We start from the raw sequence: 20413 nt of genomic DNA, 5'->3' as shown, positions 1-20413 counted from the left end.
CTGATAGTTAAATTTTTCAAGTGATCCAAGTTTCAGATTTCATAAAATTAATATTAAACACTTTTTGTGTGTTTGACGCATTGCGCAATATTTCCATTAATGCACGGTTTTATTTTGGATAATTACAGAGTTATTCTGTCCGTTGCTACTTTTAGGTAATAGACACCTAATACGCTAATAGAGGCAAGCGTAATCGTTGAGTAATTATTTGTTAAACTAAAAGTCAAAACGCCATTATTTTATTTGTTAAATATTGGAAAACCACGAGCGGCTGCATGTAACGTTCCTTTTAATAATTTTTGAAATAGCGTGCATAAAACTCCTGAAAAATCAGCAAATGATTCTGGAATAAGTCATAAAGCTACTGGAGTTTATTAAAATTTTACTTTTCTATATATCTAAAGCATTTCTTTTGTTTCAGTTCTGAAAAAAACAAACAAATAAACAATTCGATTAAATTCTGTTATTATAAATGAGAAAGATGGATAACAAAGATTATGAAAATTACAAAGTAGCATAACACATAATGGTTAATTAAATTGTAAAAAAAAACACAACTGTCAAATATTCTAGTCCTAATAACAAGTGCAATTACGTAGGCTTGAAAATTGCTTTGCAATAAAGAAACATGGTTCCAGTGAAAATAAATAAAATAATGTATTCTTCATGATATTACATGGCATGCTTTTCTGTAGCATATTTATTTTTTGTAGATGAATAGATTTCGACATTTCTTCACTATTTGAATCATTTGTTTTCGGATTTATCATTGTGGATTCTGCTAAACATACTTACATACACTTTGTTTACCGATTTACTATTTTATCAATAGTTGTAATACCGTTGATCAATTTGGCCTGTGGAGAAGTGGAACATCACTTTGAAAGAGAAAGTAGAATGAACTGAGAATGCCAATTTCATAACTCAAACTTAAGCACAGTTTTCATGTAAGTATTGTGTAACTAGAAAGGAAAGTCTATTGATATGCATAGGATTTTCAAAGACAACTGACGTGCAATATAATTACAATGCAATCCACTGGCTAAACACTTTATCTGCATATTGCTTCATTGAGAATCATGCGTTCTGACCAGGTGTCAGATCCTTATGTAGGTTGTATATATTGTATAGTTTGAACATGAATGAAATTCCTTAAAAAATCTGTCCATTTTACATTAAAACAAAAATGTTATAGAGTAAGACCCTTAAGAATGTACGAGTATTTGTACATACAGATTTGCATTTTGCAGTTTTTACTGGCGTTTTTAAGTTTTTTACCACGGATGAGAAAACGCAGAAAAATGTCTGATTGCAAATATTAATGTCCAAGAACCCAAGTTCAGGTGGTTAATTTATCTTGTTCACAAGAGATACAATAAGCCTATGGTTAAAATTATTTGTAATGCACAGTTTTTGTAGATTTGTTATACGCAAATAGACAAACAGAAAGATATAGTTTGCTATATATGTAGTAGCTCTATAATTGAAACTATTCACAATATGCTCATTTCTGAATGCAGTATCTGATCCTAATGTCTTCTGAAAATATAAAATTATATTTTCTCTTGTTTTTCGCAATGAATGTAAACTTACACCTAAGAATCCTCCGAGTTGATTAAGCTACTAAATCACGAAGACTCTATAAACGTAATGGATTTAGTTACGGTTCGTTATTACCAACGACTTACAAAATATTTCCTTTTTATTAATGAAGTTTATTTTCTATTTTTAAGTCATTGGATATTAGAATTTGTTTGTAGTTAAGCACAAAGCTACACCATGGGCTATTTCTGCTCTGCTGATTACAGATATCAAAACCCGGTTTCTAGGTGTGTAAATCTGCAGACGCACCACTGTGCCACTGGGGGGGGGGTGCAGGATATTGGAGAAAACTATGAACGAAAACTTTAATCTTTTACTTAGAAACTAAAATTACACTTCTGCAGGAATATGTTTGTTGGACTATTTGCATGCGCATTTGCTTGACCATTAAATAAGTATTTCTCCATGAATCAACAAACCTTCATACCAAACTTGGTAAAAATACATCCAAAAGAGATCAATATTTTGATAATTATAATCGTATACATATGTGTATTATTTATAAAATATGTCATAATTGCCATTAACCAACTGGCACTAAAACCAAATCTGGTAAGGTCCATCCACAGAAGATGAGGTAATTGAAAAAAAAATCACATATAAATCACAAAACTAAAAATTTGTAACCCCATCTCTCCATGAACCCAATGAACTACATGCCAAATTTGGTGAAGATCCATCTAAATGAGGCGAAGCAGCAGTAAAAGTTCCCAAAACACTCATATAAACTACAAAACGAAAAACTGAAAATTTGTATGTACTCCAGCATAGATCTAATGAACCTCCATACCAATTATAGTGAAGATCTATCCACCCTGCGAAGTAGTTACATTGATTTACAGTAGATAGTATTATTATATTTATATAAATATATTTTAGATACGTCTATGGCCCTATGAGATAGTATAAAACGTTTATCTGAAAATACAGATTATGGAAATTTTATATGAAATATGACTAACCTTCTATAAGGAGGTATGAAACGTTTGGTAGAAGGCATGTTTATGACAACTTAATGAGATAAACGTTTGAAGCATTACCTACAATACATCTTTAAGATCAGCAAATACTTAATGAACACTGTCTCATGTGCTAAATATTTTTTGGCGTATTTACCATAATTAATGTCCAATGGGAGAAACAGTTTTTCTGAACTAAGTTAGACTCTTGAAATTTTATAAAAACTGCTTTGCAACACTAATTATATTTATCCAAGATAATCACTAGTAATCAATTTAACTTAAAAAGGTATGTTTCAATTCTGTTAAGCTGCAAGTAAGAACAAAAAAGAACTTAAGCAATGTAATGATTCAATATCACAATACTATGTTTTTGTCTGTCTTGGAAATGCGCGAACACCTAACTAAAATATATATACGCGTACTTTTCATTTCAGCAGATTTAAACAATAAGCGGATGTAAATTCACTTAAGCAGACACTTTGCACAACAACATATTAAAACCAATCAACATTTTAAAAAGGTCTGATGTTAGGTCATAAAATAACTAACCCTATAAGGCTTATCCCTTTGTTACAATGTCGAGAACGATTTCACGCTCTTTTATGATGCAACTACTACTCAAAAATATACATCGTCGCTTAGCAACAAATTTATCGCTTGAGTGTTTTTAGCCTAACTGTAGTGTTTTGTGTTGAATGCTCAATATTTATGTTGATTTGTTAGAATTAATTATTATTCTTCATTTTTTTATTAATTCGGTGATATATTCACAAAATATTTTAATACCGAAGATTGATGGCACTGAATTGCAGCCAAAAGCAAATAAAATTTGACAAGTTGTGTTTCAGCTAAGCCTGACGTTACGTTTATATTTTAAACCTAAATCTTAAATTAGACTACAAATAGGCCTCATATTACTAATGTTATAGAGTCGGTGTTTAACTTTTGTTAAGTGGTGAATAAATATTAAACAATAAATATTCTTTTGGTTTGTTTGTTTTTTGAATTCCGCACAAAGCTACTCGAGGGCTATCTGTGCTAGCCGTCCCTAATTTAGCAGTGTAAGACTAGAGGGAAGGCAGTTAGTCATCACCACCCACCGCCAACTCTTGGGCTACTCCTTTACCAACGAATAGTGGGATTGACCGTCACATTATAACGCCCCCACAACTGAAAGGGCGAGCATGTTTGGCGCGACGGGGTTGCGAACCCGCGACCCTCAGATTACGAGTCGCACGCCTTAACACGCTTGGCCACGCTGGGCCGTTCTCTTGGTAGTTTAAGACATTACCTATTCGGCTTTGCAACATAAAGCAAAATAAACGTTTAATACTATTAAATTATCCTTTGTACAATCAAAGGAGTTGAAAATTTGTGTCGGAATGCCAGCACTATGTTTTTTTATTTCTTGACCAAGAATATAGTGAAAGGGTTAAAAAATGCTATCGATATCACTTTCAAGAGTACACACGTACGTTTGTTCACGATAAGATTTTATTATTCTGCGTAGTTTTTATATGGTGATTAAATAATTATTTCGAGACTGGTGAAATAAGTGACAAGTTGGTGCATTTTGAAAGTACAGACAAATTATTTTTAGTTAAGTTCTATAACTTTCGTTGATCACTCTACAATGATTTCCCGTTGTTTTTGACAGGCTTCTATACTAGTAACATTATAACACTATAATTTTATTTATTGACAGTATTAGGTACGATTAAATTTAGCCTTAACTAAACTAACGCAAAATTTACACAAGTTATAGTGTTAATTTATCTCTTTATCGAATATAGGCCGTACTTAATAAACGCTCAACTAATGTTAGGCCTAAGACCGATGAACTTAGATTTCGATGTCTGAGATGAGAACTCTTTTGTTTTATTGTAGAAATCCTGCATTTAAGGACTTACTGTTACAATAAACATATTAATTTCACCGCAAAAGCTTGGCGGGTCTCTACTAGTTGTAAATAATAACAAGAACGTACACAATGTTATGATTCAACGTTTTTAAGTTGCAAACAATACCAAGAAAAAGCTTTATCAAAGCTATGTTTAGATTTTGTTGGGCTACAACAAATAAAATATCTTACAACCAGCAAGATCCCAAGTGAATTCAAGTGCGTGATCTGGTAAAGAAAGGTTCTAAGTGACATAAAGTATATTATTAAATATGATAAATAAAGCATAAACCTTTCTAGAGCTTCATAATATTTCGCAATACTTCAATGAAATTCAAACATTATTTAACCTAGTTTTATTTTATTTCTTTGCTAGCAACTCTTACTCGTAAAGAGTGAAGTTCTACAAATATTTCTAGTCTTACTCTAATGCTCATATTCTGCAATGATGTAGTTTTAATTACAGTACTCGATAAACAAATGAACAGGGTGTGGCTCAATCGTTAGGTTAGATTGGAAGTTGCGTGATTCTAATCTGCAATATTCCGATGATCAAGTTCCCTAAACTTTCAGCAATGGATGCGTTATAAAAGTCACTTTCAATCCCGCTATCCACATAAGAGTAATTGTGTAGTGGTCGAGTGATGCTGACTGTTTGCCCTCCCCCTGGTCAGCAGTTCTAAACTATTGAATGATAAATTTAAGCTGGCTGTTTCCGAGTTGGTCGTTTAGCCCATTTGTAGAATAAACTGTCGTTCAGGTTGAAAATATCAAGTAAGCATAATTGAGTTATGGCTTGAACGCTGAAGTCAATTCAAACAGTCAGAAGAAATTATTCTTAAGGTCCTGATATGCAAGTAGGAAAAAAATTATACAATTTAGAATTACTAGTAATTTCACTCGTAGAATCAAGTTATGAAGAACTCCAACACGCCCTTTTAAATGTTATCATGTTTAGCGATTATTTGTGACAGTGTAAATGCAAGAGATCTCATTATCGATTGTTATAATACAAAGGACGTAAAAGGTATTGATTGAATAAGCCATTAATCATAGAATATACCAATACCAATTACTAAGTTACTTAATTTAAAAAATATTAAATTGTTCTGATCATATAATATTAACTACAATTTTTATTCTAACAAATATGTTTGTAATATAATTTGAATCTCCTCTTGAAATTCAACAAGACAAGTAGTCTTAATATGTGTGAAAGATTAGTGTACCTCTGAATTATATATATGGGTCTTATTTAACGAAAGAATAATAACACAGGCTTGCGATGGTTTGTTGGTTTTGAAATTTTTGAAATTTTAAAGGTGATAAAGTAATACTTGTAAGCTGAGTCAGAAAATAATATTCATTTTTCTTCATCGCGTACAGATTTTACACAATTTTACATATGAACTTTCACATAAGTAAATCATTTTCGCTGAAATAGGATCACCTTTTCTCATATTTGGCAATGTTAATAACCACTGGTTACAGATTTCTTTAAACCAAACGCGAAGTGAGAGTTTTATTGATTGTTCTAGAATCCACGAGAAATTCACTGCTAGTATATAAATGGTTAACAGGCTGCATGATATGTCATTTGTGGATAGCATTTGTTTGTGGTGCACTTTTACATCACTTTTTCTTTTCAATATTAGTTATACGCCTTTTTGGGAACACGAGGTTGTGTAAATGACCCAAACATATTATGTTATATTAGTGGTAAAGTCGTCGTAAAGAAACAAAAGTAAAACATTAAAGAACTCGACAAAAATCCTATTACGCGTATTTTAGATAAAAGTCTGGGGACCAAGATAATTCATGGGCTCCACACAAAGTTTGCACCGTTTGTGTCGACAAGATGGTGATGGTTTCATCAGAACATTGGAATTCCAATGTTGCTCATGGACCTGATGTACATGTACCTACTCCACCAAAGACTCAGTTTCATCTGATTCGGAATCTGATCTCAGTAGAAATAATTGGGATTGTTTCAACCTGAAATGTTTGGTAACCACAGCTTTTCACACAAGTTGACTTTAATGATTCGATGAGAGATTTGGGCTTTTCAAAGGATTCTTCAGAAAATTTGGAACCCAGATTTCGGGCTGAGAACTTACTTTCTCCAGGGACATCATTTTACTGATAAAGGAATTGCAAGAAAGTTTATATCACACTTTTCGCAGGAAGGTTCACTGGTTTATTTTAACAATATTACTGAATTAATATCAATGCTGGGAGCTGTAGTCTATGAACCAAGTGAGTGGTGATTGTTCAATGATTCCTCCAAAAGAAGTTTATAAGGAGTTTCCTGTCACAGTGGTAACATATATGCCTCTGTTCCTATTGCTCATTCCATTCACTTGAATGAAACGTACGAAAATTTTGAATCTCATCCAATAAGATCAAATAGAGAGAACATGGTTTTGGAGATTAAAAGCCCTTTGTACATTCTTGGATCAACAATCCGGTTATACAAAGTTTTTGTGTTTTATGTGCGACTGGGACAACAGAGCATGAAATCAATACTGGATAAAGAAGCAATAGCCACACAGAGTCAGCCTGATACCAAAATAGAAAAATATGGAATGTGAATGTTTGGTTGATACAATGAAAGTTCTATCATCCCCCTTTTCTTAAAAATAGGCTTAATGAACTAATCTGTAAATGCTTCAGATGAAGATGGCGACTAATTCAAGTATCTGTATGAGTAATTCCCAGCTCTTTCAAAGGCGAAACGTTTTGAGGGGCCTCAGATTAGAAAAGTGACTTCGGAAGAACCGTTCGAAAGAATAATGAGGAAGGTTGAAAAAAGGCGTGAATAGCTTTCATTAATGAACCTATTAACAACAAGCGGCCAAATTACGAAAATATTGTAAACAGCAGGTTCGATAGATTCAAAGAGTTGAATTGTAATATGAGGTTGAAAGTTTATTTCTTACACTAGCATATTAACTATTTCCCTGAAAATCTCGGTGCTATTAGCGAATAACAAGAGGAAAGGTTTCATTAAGACATCATGGAAATGGAGAGGAGGTAATGGGAAGGTGGACACATCAATATGATGGCTTTTAAAAGAGATTATCAAGACGCAACACCTAAAATAAAGACCACAACCAATAGTTTTGATGCTAAAATGCTAAAAGGCAAAGATTTCAAAGGAATATCAGAATGAATAAGAATGCATATTCGTTTGACATCATTTTTCTTCCATTTTCTTCAATTTGTTTGTATATTTCTTTACAAACATAGCTTTTTAGTTTCATTGTGGTAAACGAAATAATAATGTGATCTCATTTTTTTCCCTTCCTGATTCATAAAAACTCTTATGTGATAAAAAAAAGGAATAATATTTTCGAAATCTGAGTAGCCGAATTATGGAAAAATCTGTCATTAAAACCAAAACAACTTTTATGAAGTTTAAGTTCGCAGAGCTGTACAATTTTGGAACTTTATTTTATTTGGTTTGGGAATTTATATAAACGGCGCGATCTATTAATTCAATAAGAAACGCAGTTAGGTTTGATTTAAAATGAACTTGTAGAATTCTCATGCGGTTAAAAGGCAGAAGTTAAGTTTGCCTTCCGTAAAGGTTATATAAATATATTTCAGAATTAGTCATTGCATTAAGTATTTTTATATTTCGTTTTGTTTTCATTCACATTTAAATCCAGTCAGTTGAGATTTATTGTTTGTTGATATTTAAACACAAAGCTACACAATAGGCTATGTGTGCTCACCACGGGTATGGAAACCCGATTGCTAGCGTTGTAAGTTCGCCGTCATTCCGCTGTGCCACTGGAAAATCTGTTGAAATTAACCGTCAAATTAAAAGAAAATATTTCATTTACGGGTGTAGGAACTGAAGAGTTAATGTTCTAGAAGTTGACTTTTGTTTTTGCTGCGAATTATATTAACAACAGGTAGGCCCAGCATGGCCAGTTGGTTAAGGTACTCGACTCGTAATATGAGGGTCGCGTGTTCGAATCCCCGTCAAAACAAACATGCTCATCCTTTCAGCCGTGGGGGCATTATAATGTGACGGTCAAACCCACTATCCGTTGGTAAAAGAGTAAGCCAAGAGTTGGCAGTGGGTAGTCTTACACTGCTAAATTAGGGACGGCTACCGCAGATAGCCCTCGAGTAGCTTTGCGCGAAATTCAAAACACACAAACAATTAAACTAGATATAAAAGCTACAATTATCAATTACTATTTCAACTTGCTTATTAACAAATAACATGTTACAAAATATATATTCAAATTACATATTTTATAAACAAGAGTTTCATTTCTGAGAAGGAAATGCGTTAGAACACTAACTTGATAACATAAAGAATAGTATTTGTTAGAAAATATGTAAAATATTTTCTCAACCAAACGAGCCGTTAATAAATTTCTCAACAAGTGGGTTTCTCGACATCACTGAAAGAATAGTATTTGTTATTGTTTTACCAACGTTAACAATGATTACACGTCTTAAACACTTTGAAAATCAAAGTAACATTATGTATAAAACATGAAAACTGTATACATGGTAATGATATGCGTATTTTATGTATGACGATATAGACAGAATATGGAAGTTGTTTCTTGGAAAAACTGTACACTTCTCATGAGTATTGTATCCAAAGTATTATTATACACAGAATTTGAACATGTATCTAAGAAGACGTTGAAAATAATACATTGATTTCTGTACTGCATGGAAATGAAAACTTGCTATTTGACCATAGATGTTTTCTTCACGCTTATTTGAAAAAAAAAAAAAAAAAAAAAAAAATGATGGTTAAAAGTTTCGTTTATCTAAAGCACTTAGTTTTAACATGAAAAGAGTGATGATGTAATAATTCTAACCCAAGTGCTAACTAGATTAGTTAGAGCAGGGGTTCCAAACCGGTGGGTCGCGACCCCCAAGGGGGTCGCGAAGCCTTGGGTCGCAAAGCCTTGGCAGGGGAGTCGCGTAGCCTTGTTAGAAGTAGCTTGGGATAACATTAATTTTATTTCATCAATTACATTTTCATGCTCTTACATTTTTTTTGTTTCGGTGCAAAGCAAAACGTGTGCTACGTTAGTTCAATGTCATTAGGTGATATTATGGGAGTATGTATGCGTGCCTGTGAGTGAATGTGCCTGTGTGAATGTGTATGTGTCTGCAACTGTATGTATGTGTGTATTAGAGTAGCGAGTATGTGAGTGCACGCGCATGTACGTATGCTTGTGTGTCTGTTTAGCTGTGATTAAGTGTGTGTGTGCTCGCTGTCGACACGTGAGTCACATGTCCGTTGCTGATTGGTGGATGACGAATCGCGCGACTGGCCACGCTCCCTTCCCTCCCAATACTTACCCCATCATTACTCTACCTGCACCCCCCACAAGTAGTCAGTGTAAGATGTACAGTTGCCAAAGCGTTCATTATTCAACATTTTTATTTTATTTTAACAAGGAGATAAGTAAGCAGTAGAGGTAAGTTGTGTCCATGGCTAAACGTCGCAGATACTCAGAATGCTACCTCAACATTGGCTTCACCACTGTGCTCGCCAACGACGGCATCGAGAAACCACAGTGTGTTTTGTGCCATGCTGTCCCGAGTGCAGAGTCAATGAAACCATCAAAACTCAAGCGTCATCTTGAGACGAAACATCTAGAACACGCAAAGAAGGGTTTGGATTTCTTCAAACGGCATGAACGGTGTCTTAAAAGCCAAAGAATCGATAGAAGTTGGTCGTTTCAGCAGCAGAGTGCAGCCGTAGTGGAAGCTTCATATGAGATTGCATTCGAAGTTGCTAAACAAAAGAAGCCTCAAACGATTGGAGAAACACTTCTTAAACCCTGCATGATGAAAACAGTAAATCTTATTCTTGGAGAAGCCAGTGCAAAGAAGATGCAGCAAGTATCCCTGTCAAATAATACTATACAGAGGCGCATTTCTAAAATGTTTATGGATGTGAAGGAACAGGTTTTGACTGAAATCAAGGGTTCCCCTTTGTTCTCCTTTCAGCTCGACGAGTCAACAGATGTAAGTTCATGTTCTCAGTTGCTTGTCTTCGTGAGATACATTAATTCAGGTGACATCAAAGACGAATTCTTATTCTGCAGTGCACTTGAAACCAAAAGCTGATGATGTCATGGAAAATGTTTCAACTTTTTTTCAAGACGAAGATCTTCAATGGGAAAACGTGTGTGGAGTTTGTACGGATGGGGCACCGGCTATGCTAGGATCGAAATCAGGATTCCAGTCGAGAGTGAAGAAGCTAGCACCTCAAGCAAAGGGCATCCACTGCATGATTCACCGATATGCTCTCGCCAGTAAGACTCTCCCTGCCTCTCTGCAGGAAGTGCTTGAATCGAATCTGTAATCAAAATTGTAAATTATGTGAAGACTCAAGCACTCAACACTCACCTATTCAAAGAACTATGCAAAGACATGAATGCTGACCACGAAGTCCTTCTCTTCTACACAGCAGTACGTTGGTTGTCGAAAGGAAACGTTATTAATCGTGTCTTTGAAATGAAAGATGAAATAAAGCTATTCCTGGAGACTCAAGAAAGGAAAGATCTTGTAACTCACTTCGAAGATGAAGCATGGAATAAAAGGGTTGCGTACCTAGCCGACATTTTTGACCAGCTGAACAAGCTCAATTTGAAGCTTCAAGGAAGGGAAACACATGTTCTCCTTTTTCAAGATAGTCTTCGGGCCTTTGTTTCCAAACTGCAGAACTGGCGTCGAAAAACCAATCTTGGAAACATCGCTATGTTTGGAAACAATGTTAATATTATTTTAAGAAATATATGTTCTTTTTGTGAATTCAGGTTGGACCAATGTGATTTAATTTGCTAATAAATAATTACAGAATTGTTAAATATTTTTTTAGATGTTTCTTTCCCTCTCCTTCACAGAAAATAAAAGAAAAATTAAGCTGTTGATAGTAAGCTCTAAGTAGGGGGTCACATGGGTTTCAAACTTTTAGGTAAAGGGTTGCAAGTGCCAAAAGGTTGGAAACCCCTGAGTTAGAGTGAAGAAAATATATAAGAAATGGTTTGATGACAGACTAATTTTTACAGTTGGTCATATCAAAGCTCCAAAAATACATAACAATTGGTTTGACGTTAGACCAATCTCGACAGCTGGCTATCTCAAAGCTCCAGAAAATACGTAAGAACTGGTTTGATGCTAGACCAATCAAAGGTCTTGACTGTGTCTCTTTCTTATTTTAAGAAAATGACGATGATCACCAATTTAAGATTGTAGCACTCAATTACAATAAGCAGTCCGTCTACTTCCTGTGCCAGTTATTGGTCAGTTAGAAAATGAAGCAAGGTATGCTCTAAATCTATAATGAAGAGTACTGTCAAAATAGGTTAGTATAATTACATGCTAGTAAACACATTTTCTGAGTGAATAGCTATTTACTAATTTGTCTTCAATGTAATAGAAACTGATTATCATGCAAGAATGAGGAAATTATATTTGAAATATATGCACAGTGACTAGTCAACACGCTGAACTGGATTAGGCATTTTACTATTTAAAGCAGTTGTCATTATACAAATGACTGGTACGGCCATGTGGTTAAGGCGCACGACTCGTAATCTGAGGGTCGCAGGTTTGAATCCCCCTCACACCACACATGCTCATCCTTTCAGCCGTGGAGACGTTATAATGTACGGCCAATCCCACTATTCGTTGATAAAATAATCCAAGAGTTGATGTTGGGTGGTGATGAAAAGCTGCCTCCTCTCTAGACTTACACTGTTAAACTAGGGACGACTATGGCAAATATAACTCGTGTAGCTTTATGCGAAATTCAAAAACAAAGAAACAAAACATTATACATAAAAATAAAGCTTAAATTCCATTAAAGTATAAAAAACAAATCAGAATTCGGAGAAGCTGCTGAACAACCGAAACATTTTAAAGTTTATTAAACTTGTAACTTTAACAATTTGGTATTTCGAAGCAAAGTTCTATTACTATTATTATGTCATATGTAGCTCGGTGATGACATTAAAATTAGAAAAAAACAATATTCACTCTTCGGATAACAATAAAAAACGTTTTATTTCAGCCAACGTTTCGCCATTCCGGACTCTTTAGCATTAGTAGCGCAAGAACTGATAGTGACATGTAAACTGTTTTTTTTTTTTCACCTAATCTGAGTTTAGTAGTCATCTAGCGTCAACATGCAGGTAAATTCCAGTTGTCATGGTAAAACTGCAGAAAATTTAACAAAATTTAATATTATTAACGTCTAGTAGTTACAAATACTACTAAAAACTTACAACGACGCTTGTTGGAACATTTAATATAGTATGAATGATTCATTAAAAGTTGTATTAAGAACACAATTGATTATGAAAACATTTGCGAACACGGCATTCGAGACAAGACTGACGAAAATATCGAAACGTTTAATTCAGAATAAAAAGTACCATGCGTGCTACATCCGAGAAAACATTGACTGCAGTACGAAATATTTTAATTCAGTACATCAAAAACACTGATTAAAATACTGACTGCAGTACGGGATATTTTAATTCAGTACGTCAATGAACTCAATTTATGAAGTCTGATTCGTTTGTTTGTTTGAAGTTAAACACAAAGCAATACAATGAGCTATCTGTGCTCTGCTCGCTGTAGGTATCGAAACCCGAATTTTAGCGTTGTAAGCCCGTAGACATTCTACTGTGCCATTGGATTGGGGAGTCTGATTCTGAACACCACTTCAAAAATACATTGGAAGCAAACGCAAGCAAACATTATAAAACCGCACTGGTAATTCCGTGTACAAAATATCTGATTTTCAGAAACTTTGTATACTTGATTTTTTCACCAAAAGTATAAGTATCTTTAAAACCTTGTTATTCAGAGCAAAAATTAGTAGAAGCTACAATAGTCAAGCGATATCACATTATATATATTTAGCAGAGGTTAAGTCATTTTCGTATTATACGGCAAAACAAATTGAACAGCAGGGAAGTAAAAGACCCTCATCAAATTGGTGATTACGCGTTCTGTGGGCCTTGCCGTGATGAATGATTACTTTTAAGCTGTGGTCAGGGGCAGGTGATGTAATGAATATTGTGGTTGGTGTGCTAAAAGGAGAAAAATGCGGGCAATTATAGCAGACAAAATTGCTGGTTTTCAGGATCATAATACAAAATAGAAGATCAGGTTATTTGGATCTGCTCCAGTTAACCTCCACCCGGATTCATCAAGTGAGTACGTTAAGATGTTGACTCGAGAGAAGTTGCAGCTTTCTAGTACTGTCAATCAGGCTGCTATTCATTACGTTAAGACTACTTATTGCCCACAGACAAACTGCTTAGTAGAGTATGTGGGTCTTGTTAGGTGTACCCTTGTTTCCTCTCAATACGATCATCAGTAGACAAGTGTTCGATGTTGAAAATTATGGGAAAGATAACAAGCTTGCACCTAAACAAACACTTATCACTTTAAACTTCAGTTAGCAAGAAAGGTAAATAGTGCGTTGGTAAGGCAGAGAAAAGAACACGAACAAGGTTAAAATTTGTGGTCAATTAACTTGTCCATTATGTTTCTCGCCAAAAGCAAACAAATATACGCAAAAAGACTCAAACCCTACCAGAAAAACATTAAAACGGATAATACTACAGATAACACCACACTAAAAATACACAGCACAAGATAGTCATTTTAAAGCAAATTAGAGGCGATCTTGTAAAAAAGTTGATACTTGATAGTATAAGTTGTAAATTTGTGTGTCTGTGGTGGTATTTTCTTCACAGAAAAACATAATCATGTTTAAAATTATTCAACGATAGTTTGTCAATACGTACGTTAACGTATCCATCTATTATTTATGTTATGTTTTCGAATGGAATTATAATAGTATGCAACATAAAACTCCTAACGGGCATAAACACAATTGAAATAATAAAGTAATCGTAAAATTCAAAATTATTTAAGTTTCAAAATACTTTAAATTTTATCAGGATATCAAATAAAAAATATTAACAAATAGCAATGTATTGCAAATGAATGAATAAGTAATTTTAAATCCTCCTGTTTACATTTGAGGTTTGCCAGCATGTTTGCATCTTGAGTGTGCAAAATTTCACAAAATGGAGTTATAATAGTATGCAACATAAAACTCCTAATGGGCATAAACACAATTGAAATAATGAAAGTAATCGTAAAATTCAAAACTATTATTTTTTTTGCTTTTGCCAAAATACTATTAACGTTATGTTATATACATTATGATACAATAGATATAGCATAATCTATTTCAAACTTTAGAAGCAAATCAGTTTTGCTATTAGAAACACGTAAGTAAAAATAACTGATATCGCAGATATCTGACACATTTTTATAACGTTCGTGATTATGTCGTTTGTATAAGAAGTTTGATTTCTTTGTTTGTTTTTAATTTCGCGCAAAGCTACTCGAGGGTTATCTGCGCTAGCCGTCCCTAATTTAGCAGTGTAAGACTAGAGGAAAGGCAGCTAGTTATCACCACCCACCGCCAACTCTTGGGCTACTCTTATCCAACGGATAGTAGGATTGACTATCACTGAAAGGGCTAGCATGTTTGGGGCGACCGCGTTTCGAACCCGCGACCCTCAGAATACAAGTCGAACGCCTTAACCCACCTAGACATGATGGGCCAAATGAAGTTTGGTAGAGATTATTTGATAGAGAAAGTGCTGTGCTCCCATTTGGAAAATAATTTGTCGTCATAGCCTAAAAAATAAATGTGAATTTGTGGTGATTTTATTTACCCCAGCCTAAAAAATAAATGTGAATTTGTGGTGATTTTATTTACCCCTCTCCTCCAATCTATTTCCATGACTCAGATATAAGCTTGATGGCTTAAAACGCTTTAACCTGGGACTAGATCTCTGCGTTGGTGCAGCACAGATACCACGTTAGGCAGCTTTGATCATAATGACAAAACAAATAAATGTTTAGGAAATTCATTTGATTTAACGAGCCGACTAATTTCACGTGCGCCGTATTATTCATATACAATATTTTTAGATCACATTGTTCATTCACACACCCCTCAGTAACCAAATGTATTTTTATTTTATTGTTTTCAATTATGTAAAATAATATTTGTGAAGGATAGTGTAATATTGTTCCTAACGTTAAAGATATTAACGATTAACTTGAATGTTAATATATATATATATATATATATATATATATATATGTATATACACAAAACAAAAATGTTATGAATGAATTTATCATGTTAAAATATCTTATTAAGGATTATTTTATCCTTTATTTCATGTATTATTTTCTTTTCATTTATGTTATATATATTTAAATATATGTAAGATGGAAAGAAAAATTTAGCGGTCAGAAGAAAAATAAATTTGTTTGTTTGTTTTTGAAATTCACGCAAAGCTACACGAGGATTGTATGCACTAGCCGTACTTAATTTATCAGTGTAAGACTAGAGGGAAGGCAGCTTGTCATCATCATCCACCACCAACTCTTGGGCTACTCTTTTACCAACGAATAATGGGATTGACAGCGCATTATAACATCTCCACGGCTGAAAGGGCGAGTATGTTTGGTGCGACGGAGATTAGAACCCGCGACCCTCAAATTACGAGTCGAACGCCTTAACCACATGGCCATGCCGAGCCTATATCCATCTATTACTTTTGATATAAATTGGGGATAGTTGGGGATAGTTAATGAAACTATTGTTTGGTTGTTCGCTTAGAAATTCGCGCAAAGGTACAAAAGGGCTATCTGCACTAGCCATCCCTAATTTATCAGTGTAAGACTAAAGTGAAACCAGCTAGTCATCACAACCCACCGCCAACTTTTGAGCTATTCTTTTACCACCAAATAGTGGGATTGACCCACAGCTGAAAGGGCGAACATGTTTGGTGTGACGGGGATTCGAACCTGCGAGCTTCAGGTAACGAGTCGTGCGCCTTAACCTTCTGGTCATGGCGGGCGTAAACCTATTAAAATATATTCTTACGTGACATATGTTTGATCTCGTAAGAGAGGCCAAATAACCAATACAAAACAGCTGTTTGATGCGAAATCAATGCAACTCTTCCGATCTCAAACAAAATCATAGAATCGTTTCCTAATGATGTTTAACAAGCGGCTGGTTTGCGGAGTAAATAAATAACTGATAACATGATCATCAATAATGAAGCAGTGAATCATGCGAGTTGAATGTCTTGATCTTTCCAACTTAAGGGAAAAGTACCTTTACCTTCTGCTTTATATTACACAAAATCGTTACGCTATGCAGTAAGAAAAAGAACCATTACCTTTGCTTTGTAAAACACGAATCGTTACACTATGTTTTAGGGAAAAATACCATCACATTCAGCTTTATGAAACAGAATCGTTCTGCTATGTATAAAACATTTGATCATTTTAACCTTTAGTACAGCATCTATAACGGTTTCATCGAGTAAAGAAAACACTTGTATTATTTTAGTTAAAGTGCGTACATACAGGCAGTGTTTTCTGTGAAATCAAGTGCCATTTGTGAAAAAAAGAGCACCATTTCTTTTTTCATAACAATCAAACAAGAGCCATCGAGAAACAATGGCATAACATGGATATTGTTTACGTAGCATGTTTTTTCGTACATTATGATTAAACGAAACATGGTATATGTATACTTATATATGTGTTTGTACTAAAAAGAATGATTTTTTTCCTTACTTGTACAAGGTGAGTTACTGCGAGTTTAACCACGCCGAAATAGGATTTTTCACTAACCTAGAATGTCTCACTGAAGATGGAACACCAAAGATAAGATAAATATTATAAGGTAAAAACTGTCTACTATAGCTTTCTAAAAATTATCTAGTAGAAAATATAAACTATAAAATTAGTTTTTTATTTAATCGTGTCTCATTTTCACTACGTATATATATATATATGTTTACAGTTGATGTAATTTATAGTATAAGTCCCATGGTCTTTACGTATATTTTTCAATGTATATAAATCACACAAGTCTATTAGATACAGTTTTAAATATATAAACCTTAACAAAGTTTGACTAATTGGTTTGAATCTACTAGGGTAATTACAGTTGCACTACGTAAAAGTAGCTCTCTACCTTTTTCGGATTCGCTTAGTATTTTAAAAACATCGTTTTCCCAGTTACTTATGATTCAGTAATAAATATAGATTTCCTTAATGTATTCCTCAGAGAGATTATTGATTGAAAACTATTTACTGTATTACTTTGGGATCTTTCTGTATTCTACAGTAAAGGCATAAAATAGGTAAGACAATGAAATGAACATGATCGTATAAGCTGCGTTTCATTCTGAATAAAGTTCAAAATGCTATAACAACAATAAATAATAATATATAAGAATTGATGAATAACCTTGCTAAGGTGCTAATGTTATAAAATCTTGTTGTACGACTATAAACCACAAGGACCTTTATAAAAGTTAAAACTGGTATATTTGGCATGACATCTGGAAAACGGATTGAAATAGTCTGAATGTTTTTGCATGGTTTTGAAAAATAAAACTGAAAATACTGTAATTTATCAACTAAACATAATCTAAGAAACTTTGTAAAGTTTTTTAAAGAGAGAATTTCTTACAAAACTATTCTCTTACCGGCAGCTTGTATGTTCTTTTCTCAATTTCTACTGCGGACAGACAGCCTGGGAAAGCACAAGACCACGCCATCTCGTTCCAAGCACCGGATTGCTGCCTCTGGTTACAGCTGTGATGCAGCCTGGGTGTAGGTCCTCTATACTCTCGTTACTAGACGTCATGTCGCGCAGCCATAGAGGTCGCGATGATAAATGTTGAGATGAGCTGAGACGACTTGGCCATTATGACGAAGATACTGACCACTAGAGGGCGGGAAAAGGGAGCGTTCTTAATAATAAAATGTGAAAGAAAATATAGGGGTATGGAAATCACAAAAATTGTTACAGTTGTGCGCATAAGGTATGATCAATTCCTTTCGACTTCCATCTCATAATAATTTTTATTAAAAAGTGATATGACAGAATTTATAGTAGAAGGAACAACATTATTCTACACAACTTTTCTTAGTATAAATCTTAAATTTTGGACATAAAAGATATGGCATACATTCTTCAGAAAACAACACAATTATAAGCTTACATGAGAAATATTACACATGTTATTTTAAAAAATGATGCAATAATAAGCACACATGAGAAACATGTATTCTCTCAAAACAATTCAATAATAAGCTTACATGAGAGACGTGACACATGTTCTTGAGAAACAAAACAATGCAATAGTAAGTTTACATAAGAAACAGACGTGTTCTTGAAAACAATATAATAATAACATTAAATGAGAAACATGAGACGTGTTCTTTGAAAATAAAATAATAAACTTACATGAAAGACGCGACACTTATTCTAAAAACAATACAATAAAAACTTACATTAAAGACGTAATATGTGTTCTAAAACATACAATAATAAACTTCTCTTTTCTTGAATATTACAGGAAATACAACTGTCCACTACTTAACAATGTTGATGAACCAGACAACCAGCGAGTTATTCGAGAAAGTTATCTAAGTATTTTGTCGAGTGTTTTTACTTTATCATTTTCTATAATTACATATACATTGATATATACGCTTTTTTTTGATACTATTCGAAGATAGCATTCTGAAATCAATAAACTAGACTATCGTAATGCACTGTACCTTACGTGTTAAGATATATTCTGTTGTCCACTTCTGTGTTAAACGGAAAATCTTGTTATAAACACGGTAACATGTACAGAGATACTCTTATTTGGTAATAAATACACAATCCATATTTCAACGTATTTATTTCATTTTTTTTATACATCATAGCTTTCTATGCACTGTTTGCAAATCATTGAGTAGCTTTTGATCGGCAAATAAAATCACGTTCCAGTTATATCATGTCTTCAATAAAATATTATTAAAATCGTTTTAATTAGCTGTTACTCACGTAAAACGGAGAACAGGTAATCTAATCCTTTCTACTGTTATCTTTAATTATTATAAAAAAAACATTTGCTATATGCATTTAATTTTATAAGTATGTCTTATATTTGAAAATTCGTTAAAAAGTGGTTTTACCATTATGTTCACCTCTTCTTATGTGATTAAACAGGAGTTCTCACCTTTATGAAACTATCACGTTCAAATCGTTTAGCTTCTGAATGTACTCTAATGTAACAAAATAGGAGCTAGTGATAACATTAGAACAACGCATGTTGAAATCAGTAAAAATGCAACATCGTAACACACTATATCACTATATTATAGACATGTACGTGCATAGTCTAATTAAAGGATACAAAAGATAATAAGTCCCAACCCTCCTAATCTAAACCAACTCACCCCTGAAAATTACACACAGAGAGTAAACCACTCGTAAAAGAACTGGTACATTGTTGTGTGTTTCTCTACTTCTACTGACAAAGATCACTCCAGCTTACTGCCATCACACTTCAGAATACGCGGATCTCCGGATTCTATCGATATCCATCAAGCCAACGAACTTTCCATGTTAAGGCCCTAAACATACATTATCGGGCTGAGTTATAACCCAGCTAGTCACCCTGAAAAAAAAAAAAAACTAACTGGCAGAACCTGCTAAGTCTAACCACCTCGCTTCGCGTTCCTTCTGATTGTAACTACGATCTCCCTTAACAACGATTTTGCATAGGAGTGCTTGTTTTTTGTGCCATTAGGGTGGTTAGCGTGAGCAGCAGTGTCCGACGCCCATCCTCCCTATAACAAGTATTTACTAGAACAATGAGACTCGCACATAACGCAAGGAAGCTTGGGAGTTAGTAAAGGCGTGAGAGCTTTTATTAAAATATTATTTGACTTGGCTATTTAATTATGCATGTTTTTAATCACAACTGAAAGCATTTATTAATCTGCAATTAAAAATCGTGTCTTTGTGTATAAAACATTTTTCGAA

The 20413-nt window shown here is 33.9% G+C and overlaps 1 long non-coding RNA gene across 14 annotated transcripts in view; it reads right to left on the bottom strand.

Moving 5' to 3' along the window:
- Nucleotides 1-20413, bottom strand: part of LOC143246369 (uncharacterized) — a 372922-nt gene that overhangs the window by 77146 nt on the left and 275363 nt on the right. For 12 of the 14 annotated variants that reach the window (XR_013025939.1, XR_013025936.1, XR_013025938.1 and 9 more), the window contains one exon: nt 18075-18316. This is a non-coding gene — a long non-coding RNA (uncharacterized LOC143246369). Of the gene's footprint in view, nt 1-18074; nt 18317-19824; nt 20046-20413 lie in introns of all 14 variants that reach the window. The other 2 variants (XR_013025931.1, XR_013025930.1) reach the window with 1 other exon arrangement.

This window comes from Tachypleus tridentatus, chromosome 3, assembly GCF_004210375.1.
Source record: "Tachypleus tridentatus isolate NWPU-2018 chromosome 3, ASM421037v1, whole genome shotgun sequence".
NCBI classification, from domain to species: Eukaryota; Metazoa; Arthropoda; class Merostomata; order Xiphosura; family Limulidae; genus Tachypleus; species Tachypleus tridentatus.
Note: the sequence above shows the minus strand (reverse complement) of the source record. Positions and strands in the feature narration are given on the sequence as shown.